Genomic DNA, 10,595 nt, shown 5'->3' with positions numbered 1-10,595 from the left:
AATAAAAATAGAATTAAAATATATTTCAGAATTTAGAAATAGTGATAGAAGAACAGGTTGACGGGAGAAATGTGTGTGTGTGGGGGGAACGTTAGAGAGAGACAGAGACTGAAAGCAGGGTAGAGAGAGGGCTCCAGCACACCTGCTGAACTCAATCATCGGTTTACAATGTTAAAGACAATGAAAGCAGATCTGTTACCATGTAGTTAACGCTTCAGTATTCACAGAAACCTAAATCCACTAGGCTTGGGTTTTCCATCAATACTAATAAAACTGGGAATTTATTCAAAATGTTAAAACGTATTACTCAGCTATAGTATACTATAGAGGCTGAGGTGTGATTGTTACATATTGGATATGCATGCACAGACACACAACCAGTCAACACAGACTTCACAAACATAAAGTGATTTCCTGTCAGTGGCAGTTTCAGTTAGAATCACCATGGTGACAACCTAAATGATGTTTACACAGTAGATAACGGAGAGGAAATGTTCCTCCAAAGAGCTGGGATGAGAAGGAATTCACACTGAGCAATAGAATGGGATTTTGATCATTTGATCATGTGCAATGTATGAGTCACGTTTTATGAGGTGACCATTCAAATATTCACTTTATTTTACAGCCACACATAGAGTGAACAGTTTGAACCTGGTGGGGAGAAAATCACAATAATATGTGTCCCCCTATGCTGGGGTATTCATTTTAGATTTAAAAAAAATAATATATATATATATATATATATATATATATATATATATTAATATTATATATATTTTTTTTTTTACAGAAACGTTGAAATACTAGAAGTAATACTGTAACACAAATAATTTGCATTATACTTGTATATACTTGTCTATTGTCACATAAGTGATTCAGTTCGAGTGGTCCACAGAAGGTCAGTGGTGTTCATCAACAAAACATCTTCAGGCAATGTTGTGAATAAGCCATGTACATCAATTTTCATACAAATTATCCAGCTCCCAACTTTTCTATCGATCACACAGCTAATGCCTTATGTTCCTGTCCAAGAATCCAATTAACAAACACTCACTACGATATTAAGCAATGGCTTCAGTTGAATTTGCTTTATTCAGCTAACTATAATGCACATTCATGATAAGCCTAGCATATCCCTCCACTTAATGAGATAGTTGAGTGATACGTACAGTAGGATGTGGTAAAATATCTGCATCATCTCTCACTTCGTCTATCTTCAATCTCTTCATGTTCTCCGTGGTTGAAGGAAAAGGGAAAGTCTTCTCCTCAATAAGATTAGGTAATCTCAAAGTAAATCAGTGCTACCAACTTGTTCCTCCAGATAGGATTGGCCGGGATTTGAGAGAGGGTGATTCATTATATAATCAAATGGTGACTATGCTACTTTGCCGGGCCCAGTGTGTCTGCAGTCCTTCAGAATCACATATCTATGCTAATTCGCCGGGGCCAGGGTGTCTGCAGTCCTTCAGAATCACATATCTATGCTAATTCCCCTTGTAATACTGTATTTCTAACTGAAAGCTCTTATTGTTACAACATGAAAAAAAACAAGACTACTGAATGAATGCACCCAAATATCTTCAGCCAAAGGAGCAACAAAGGCTTCATTAAATCTGCCAGACACCTTGCCTCTCTTTAGAAATGCACAAAGAAATCACAGGTTGGCCCAATGCCATCTAGGGGACCATCACAATTCTTAAAATAGTCATAATCATCCTATACATTGAGGGGGCATGTACAGTATGTAAGTACATAGTGCTGTTTACATACTGGTTTTGCGAGTGTGACCTACAGCATGCAGCAGCCCCTAAACCTGAATGAGCTGAATCATTAACCCAGGAGGCTAGGTCGTAACTAGGACAGAGAGGGATTACCGTGAGCAAGGTTTTCCCTCTACTACTGTGTATGGTCTTATGACGTAGCATGCAGCAGCCCTGGTTTAACTCTTCTATTTAATCCCACTAGGGGTCTAATTTAGCCAGCATACAGTTGAAGTCAGAAGTTTACATACACCTTAACCAAATAGATTTAAACTCAGTTTTTCACAATTCCTGACATTTAATCAGAGTAAAAATTACCTGTTTTAGGTCAGTTAGGATCACCACTTTATTTTAAGAATATGAAATGTAAGAATAATAGTACATACAAGCTGAAATAAATCATTATATTTCTTTCATCACATTCCCAGTGGGTCAGAAGTATACATACACACTATTAGTATTTGGTAGCATTGCATTTAAATTGTTTAACATGCAGTGAGCCTTTCACAAGCTTCCCACAATAAGTTGGCTGAATTTTGGACCATTCCTCCTGAGAGAGCTGATGTAACTGAGCTAGGTTTGTAGGCCTCCTTGCTCACACACGCTTTTTCAGTTGTGCCCAAACATTTTCTATAGGATTGAGGTCAGGGCTTTGTGACGGCCACTCCAATACCGTGACTTTGTTGTCCTTAAGTCATTTTGCCACAACGTTGGAAGTATACTTGGGGTCATTGTCCATTTGGAAGACCCATTTGCGACCAAGCTTTAACTTCCTGATGGATGTCTTGAGATGTTGCTTCAATATATGCACATCATTTTCCTACCTAATGATGCCATCTATTTTGTGAAGTGCACCAGGTCCTCCTGCAGCAAAGCATTCCCACAACATGATGCTGCCACCCCCATGCTTCACTGTTGGGATGGTGTTCTTCGGCTTGGAAGCCTCCCCCTTTTTCCTCCAAACATAACAATGGTCATTATGGCCAAACAGTTCTATTTTTGTTTCATCAGACCAGAGGACATTTCTCCAAAAAGTACAATCTTTGTCCCCATATGCAGTTGCAAACCGTAGTCTGGTTTATGGCGGTTTTGGAGCAGTGGCTTCTTCCTTGCTGAGCGGACTTTCAGGTTGTCAATATAGGACTCATTTTACTGTGGATATAGATATTTTTGTACCTGTTTCCTCCAGCACCTGCACAAGGCTCTTTGCTGTTGTTCTGGGATTGATTTGCACTTTTCACACCAAAATAAGTTCATCTCTATGACGGCTGTGTGGTGCCATGGTGTTTATACTTGCGTACTGTTGTTTGTACAGATGAACGTGGTACCTTCAGGCGTTTGGAAATTGCTCCCAATTATGAACCAGACTTGTGGAGGTATACCATTTTTTTCCTGAGGTCTTGGTTAATTTCTTTTGATTTTCCCATGATGTCAAGCAAAGAGGCACTGGGTTTGAAGGTACGCCTTGAAATACATCCACAGGTACACCTCCAATTGACTCAAATGATGTCAATTAGCCTATCAGAAGCTTCTAAAGTCATGACATAATTTTCTGTAATTTTCCAAGCTGTTTAAAGGCACAGTCAACTTAGTGTATGTAAACTTCCGACCCACTGGAATTGTGATACAGTGAATTATAAGTGAAATAATCTGACTGTAAACAATTGCTGGTAAAATTACTTGTGTCATGCACAAAGTAGATGTCCTAACCAACTTGCCAAAACTATAGTTTGTTAACAAGAAATTAGTGGTTGAAAAACTAGTTTTAATGACTCCAACCTAAGTGTATCTAAACTTCCGACTTCAACTGTAATAGGGGACATTCCAATGTTGTAACACAGGATATGAATAAAAATGAATCACTTTTACCTGACTGTGTAATTTAATCCTACAGGAGGTGAAAATTGAATATAGATTTGTAAAACATTGGTAAGTGTCAATATGTCTTACTCAACACATGCTAAATACTAAGAAATTAGGTTTCCTCAGAGGTTCTTTGGGAAGGGTGATGGGTCAGTGTGGTTCCACAAAGAACCCTTTGAGTACTTGAATGGTTCCTTGCAGTTCAAAAAAAAAGTTCTTTCCTCTTTTAGTGGCATTTCAAATGTAGGGGTGGCGGCTCATGGGAATATTTTGGGGTATGGTTTGAGCACTGCTCATTTTGTGCAACCATGAGTGAGCGTGTCATTCCAGTTTATCAATTCTGTTGCGTTATGCAATTATGACATGTTAGATAAAAGACAATGGACAGTAATGGTGTCTTGTGAAAGACTCACAAATGGCCTTGTGTCAATCTAATTCAATAGTTATCAAGTATCTCTGTTCCGGAGCTAGCACAACTGATTCAACTTGATAATAAACACAATAATAAAACCTATGGAATTTTAACAATGTAATAAGGCTATTAATCCAGAATAAAAAAGCTTGTATTGTTCTTAACTTTTTAGATTGAGAAAGGTTATTTATAGAACCATTTTCCATAAAGATTCTATAAAGAGCTATAAAAAGGGTTCTATATAGCACCAAAAAGGGTTGTAACCACAGCGGAACCCTTTTTTGGTGCTATATAGAACCTTTATGGTTCTTTATAGAACCGTAGGTAAGGGTTATTTATAGCGCAATACAGGTTCCATTTAGAACCTTATGAGCATGGTTCTTTACAGAACCTTAAAAAAAGGTTCCATATAGATCCTTTGATAGGACAAACTCCACGAGACACTGCGGCGCCAGAGCCTTGACTGTGCCCTTGAGGATTCTGGAGAAGCTGAACAGTTCAAGAGGTACTGTGTAAGATGTGTTCTGTTGTGCTTTAAAACTGTGCCAAAATCTGGACTATGTGTTAGTTTGACTCCAAACTACATGTTGTCAAAGTATGGACTAGGTGTTAGTTTGACTCCTGACTACATGTTGTAACTGGCTACGAGACTATTGCAGCTCTGTGCATGTAACATTTATTGACAATTTAGATAGCTTCTGGAAACAAACCTTGTTTAATAAGGAGGATGGGATCCACCCAAATCATTTGAGTTCCTGGATCCTTTCACAGCATTATAAAGCTGTGTTGAGACAATGACTTATCAATGACCTAAGCCCAGCTCAGTTAATCCCTGCCATTGTGTCACTGAGTTGTTATAATCCTTCAGCAAATGTACATTATCCCAGGTACGTTGGAAGACACAATGTAAGGAACCTAATTTGTCCCCCTAACTGCACTGAATGACTCTGCTAATCCTAAAACTATTGTATGCAGTAATCATGTGCTTATGACCCAGAGTTATACTGTTAGCACTGAGGCAGTGTGCCCTAGTAGGAAGTCCAGTGTGTGCAGCTCACCCTGCACTAACATAAATAGCATCAGCATGTCTACTTCTGCTAAGCTTCCCAGTAAAGCAATGAAAACAATCAAGCATCCCAGAAAAGCTTAAGAAACAAGAATAGCTTAAGAGACAAGGCTCATGAAATCAATACTTTACTAGTAACAGATGACATTCATATTCTGACAATCTCTGAAACTAACTTAGATAATAATTTGATGATACAGTGGTGGCAATACATGGTTATAACATCTACAGAAAAGACAGTAACTCCAAAGGTAGAGGTGTTGCTGTTTATATTCAGAACCACATTCCTGTAAAGCTTAGAGAGGATCTCATGTTAAATACGGTTGAAGTAATATGGCTACAGGTTCATCTGTCTCACCTAAAGCCCATTCTGGTGGGAAGCTGCTATAGACCACCAAGTGCTAACAGTCAGTATCTGGATAACATGTGTGAAATGCTTGATAATGTATGTGACATCAACAGTGAGGTATATTTTCTGGGTGATTTAAATATTGACTGGCTTTCATCAAGCTGCCCACTAAAGAAAAAGCTTCAAACTATAACTAGTGCCTGCAACCTGGTTCAGGTTATCAGTCAACCTACCAGGTTAGTTACAAAGAGCACATGAATGAAATCATCAACATCACATCTTTACTAATGCTGCAGAAATTAGGTGAGTAGAATGAGCCCACTGAAGAACCTCAGAACGAACTGAATCTGGCCCAAACACATCCTTACAAGGGCTGTTTCTAGGATCAGGCTGGTTTAGCTGAGCCTGACGAACACGGGACTCAATCTCCCAGGAGACGGCAGCAACGATGCAGGAGGAAGGCATCATGGTCTCAGGCTCTGAACTTTTGTTGTTTGCGGTGAACTGACGAGAGACGGCATCAGGCTTGGTATTCTTAGATCCGGGGCGATAAGTGAGTGTGAAGTTGAATCTTCCAAAAAACTATGCCCATCTGGCCTGCCGAGAGTTGGGACGTTTGGCGGTCTGGATGGAGGCTAGATTTTTATGATCTGTACACACAATGAAGGGAAGAACTGAACGCTCTAACCAGTGACGCCACTCCTCAAGAGCCAGCTTAACAGTCAAGTTCCAGGTTGCCAACGTCAACATTTCTCTCTGCAGGTGAGAGCTTGCGGGACAAGGCACAAGGATGAAGCTTCTGATCCACGGGAGAACGTTGAGACAGGACTGCACCTACCCCGGTATCGGAAGCATCCACCTCGAGGTCAAACTGGAGTTCTGGGTCTGGCTGGGTAAGGATTGGAGTAGAAGTGAAGCGGTGCTTCAGTTCCCAGAATGCTGCCTCTGACTCAGGGGACCAGAGTCAGAGGACCAGAGTCAGAGGCAGCATAAACCAGGTCTGCTGTTTATTTGAGCAATATGAGACAGAACGGAGAGATTGAGAGATTGACTTCATCACTACTTGTTTTTGTAAAAAAGTGTAGACATGCTGAATGCACCGAGGTGTCTGTTTAAACTACCAGCACACAGCTCAGACACCCATGCATACCCCACAAGACATGCCACCAAAGGTCTCTTCACAATCCCCAAATGAAGACTATGGGAGGCGCACAGTACTACATAAAGCCATGGCTATCTGGAACTCTATTCCACATCAGGTAACGGATGCAACTAGTACAGTTATTCCCAAACTGGGGTGCGCGCAATGCCGTCGGGGGTAAGCCAAATTAAAAAATATAGTCCATTTATATTTTCCAACTGGGCTATACATTTGGGTGAGTTTTTTTTTCTTGCCCGAGTAGCCTTGTTTCACTGCCAAAAATAAAATTAAACCATCTAGTGTTCATCGAAATAACAACACAATGTCAAATACAGCTAGCGTAGTCAAATAATTAACATCTAATCACATTAACCGTTACTCTCTCGTGGGAATTCCACTAACGTTTGCTCGAAAATGGATAAATGGTTAAAAAAAAGTAAGGCCCGCATCCATAGAGACACATACCAGCTCTACTGGTAGTACTGCTACTACCGGCAGTACTACACCTGCACCTGTCAACAACACAAGTTCTGCTTCCACGAGCACATCCAATACTATCAGTAATTCTTAATTTGTTGTTAGCACAGCTAGCATGGACACTGACAGTTGTGAACCTGATGCAGCCAAAGAGCTACTGCCCCCTTACCTGGGAAAGCACCGAACAACAGACAGGGACATTGGGCCATCGAAAAGGCGCAAATATGATGACAACTACATTGATTTCGGGTTCACTTATATTGGGAGTAGTGCCTTTCCTCAGCCACAGTGTGTTATATGTGCAAAAGTACTATCTCACAACTCGATGAAACCTTCACTCTTGCACAGACATTTAGAAACAAAACATGCCAATTTGAAAAATAAAGTTTTACTACTTTCGAGTAGTAAGATGTATAATACCATAAATAAGAAGGGGCTAGAAGCGTTTTTATATGGTGAGCTATATGTCAATTACATTTTTGTGAGGGCCAATTAAGGAAGATATCCTCTTCTGGAAACCAGTACAACAGGAGAAGATATTTGTAAAGTACTGGAAAGCTTTGTGACATCAAATGGACTTCGGTGGTCAAGATGTGTTGGTATCTGTACTGATGGCGCAAAAGCCATGACAGGGAGACATAGTGGAGTGGTAACGCGCGTGCAAGCAGTTGCTCCCGACGCCACTTGGGTACACTGCAGCATCCACCAAGAGGCTCTTGCTGCCAAAGAAATGCCTGACAGCTTGAAAGACATTTTGCACACTACAGTGAAAATGGTTAACTTTGTTGAAGCAAGGCCCCTGATCTCTCGTGTATTTTCTGCACTATGCAGTGAAAGGGCAGCGACCACGTAATACTTTTAGTGCGCTGGTTATCAAGGGGCAAAGTACTGACATGTTTTTTTGAATTGATAAATGAGCTTAAAGTTTTCTTTACTGACCATCATTTTCACTTGTCTGACCGCTTGCATGATGAGTTTCTCACACGACTGGCCTACCTGAATGATTTGAATCTAGGATTACAGGGACTCTCTGCAACTATATTCAATGTGCGGGACAAAATTGAGGCTATGATTAAGAAGTTGGAGCTCTTCTCTGTCTGCATTAACAAGGGCAACACACAGAGGTCTTTTCATCATGGTATCATTTTTTGTGTGCAAATGAACTCAATCTTACGGACAATGTCAAATGTGATATAGCGAAGCACCTGAGTGAGTTGGTTGCGCAATTACCCAGGTACTGTCCTGAAACGGATGACACAAACAACTGGTTTCGTTATCCCTTTCATGCCCTGCCTCCAGTCCACTTACCGATATCTGAACAAGAGAGCCTCATCGAAATTGCAACAAGCGGTTCTGTGAAAATGTAATTTAAATTAGAAGCCACTGCCAGATTTCTGGATTTGTCTGCGCTCAGAGTATCCTGACTTGGCAAATCGCGCTGTTAAGACACCCCTCACGTTTTTGTAAATATTTGAGTATATCTTTTCATGTGACAATACTGAAGAAATGACACTTTGCTACAATGTAAAGTAGTGAGTGCAACAAAAGTGAGTACACCCCTAAGTGAAAATGTCCAAATTGGGCCCAAAGTGTCAATATTTTGTGTGGCCACCATCATTTTCCAGAACTACCTTAACCCTCTTGGGCATGGAGTTCACCAGAACTTCACAGGTTGCCACTGGAGTCCTCTTCCACTCCTCCATGATGACATCACGGAGCTGGTGGACTTTAGAGACCTTGCACTCCTCCACCTTCCATTTGAGGATGCCCCACAGATGCTCAATAGGGTTTAGGTCTGGAGACATGTTTGGCCAATCCATCACCTTTACCCTCAGCTTCTTTAGCAAGGCAGTGGTCGTCTTGGAGGTGTGTTTGGGGTCGTTATCATGTTGGAATACTGCCCTGCGGCCCAGTTTCCGAAGGGAGGGGGGATCAGGCTCTGCTTCAGTATGTCACAGTACATGTTGGCATTCACGGTTCCCTCAATGAACTGTAGCTCCCCAGTGCCGGCAGCAGTCATGCAGCCCCAGACCATGACACTCCCACCACCATGCTTGACTGTAGGCAAGACACACTTGTCTTTGTACTCCTCACCTGGTTGCCGCCACACACGCTTGACACCATCTGAACCAAATAAGTTTATCTTGGTCTCATCAGACCACAGGACATGGTTCCAGTAATCCATGTCCTTAGTCTGCTTGTCTTCAGCAAACTGTTTGCGGCCTTTCTTGTGCATCATCTTTAGAAGAGGCTTCCTTCTGGGACAACAGCCATGCAGACCAATTTGATGCAGTGTACGGCATATGGTCTGAGCACTGACAGGCTGACCCCCCACCCCTTCAACCTCTGCAGCAATGCTGGCAGCACTCATACGTCTATTTCCCAAAGACAACCTCTGGATATGACGCTGAGCACGTGCACTCAACTTCTTTGGTCGACCATGGCGAGGCCTGTTCTGAGTGGAACCTGTCCAGTTAAACCGCTGTATGGTCTTGGCCACCGTGCTACAGCTCAGTTTCAGGGTCTTGGCAATCTTCTTATAGCCCAGGCCATCTTTATGTAAAGCAACAATTATTTTTTTCAGATCCTCAGAGAGTTCTTTGCGTCACTTGAGTGGGTTGAGTCACTGATGTGACCTTCCTGTCTGGGTTGGCACCCCCCCTTGGGTTGTGCCGTGGCGGAGATCTTTGTGGGCTATACTCGGCCTTGTCTCAGGATGGTAAGTTGGTGGTTGAAGATATCCCTCTAGTGGTGTGGGGGCTGTGCTTTGGCAAAGTGGGTGGGGTTACATCCTTCCTGTTTGGCCCTGTCCGGGGGTGTCATCGGATGGGGCCACAGTGTCTCCTGACCCCTGTCTCAGCCTCCAGTATTTATGCTGCAGTAGTTTATGTGTCGGGGGGATAGGGTCAGTCTGTTATATCTGGAGTAATTATCCTGTCTTATCCAGTGTCCTGTGTGAATTTAAGTATGCTCTCTCTAATTCTCTCTTTCTTTCTCTCGGAGGACCTGAGCCCTAGGATCATGCCTCAGGACTACCTGACATGATGACTCCTTGCTGTCCCAGTCCACCTGGCCGTGCTGCTGCTCCAGTTTCAACTGTTCTGCCTGTGATTATTATTATTTGACCATGCTGGTCATTTATGAACATTTGAACACCTTGGCCATGTTCTGTTATAATCTCCACCCGGCACAGCCAGAAGAGGACTGGCCACCCCACATAGCCTGGTTCCTCTCTAGGTTTCTTCCTAGGTTTTGGCCTTTCTAGGGAGTTTTTCCAAGCCACCGTGCTTCTACACCTGCATTGCTTGCTGTTTGGGGTTTTAGGCTGGGTTTCTGTACAGCACTTTGAGATATCAGCTGATGTATGAAGGGCTATATAAATAAATTTGATTTGATTTGCCATGAGGTGCCATGTTGAACTTCCAGTGACCAGTCAGTGTGTGGGAGTGTGAGAGCGATGACACCATCACTAGCATGAAAGCATAAAAGACACACCCTCACCTTGTGCCCTAGGTGGGATCCACGTC

This window comes from Oncorhynchus mykiss, chromosome 20, assembly GCF_013265735.2.
Source record: "Oncorhynchus mykiss isolate Arlee chromosome 20, USDA_OmykA_1.1, whole genome shotgun sequence".
Taxonomy (NCBI): Eukaryota; Metazoa; Chordata; class Actinopteri; order Salmoniformes; family Salmonidae; genus Oncorhynchus; species Oncorhynchus mykiss.
Note: the sequence above shows the minus strand (reverse complement) of the source record.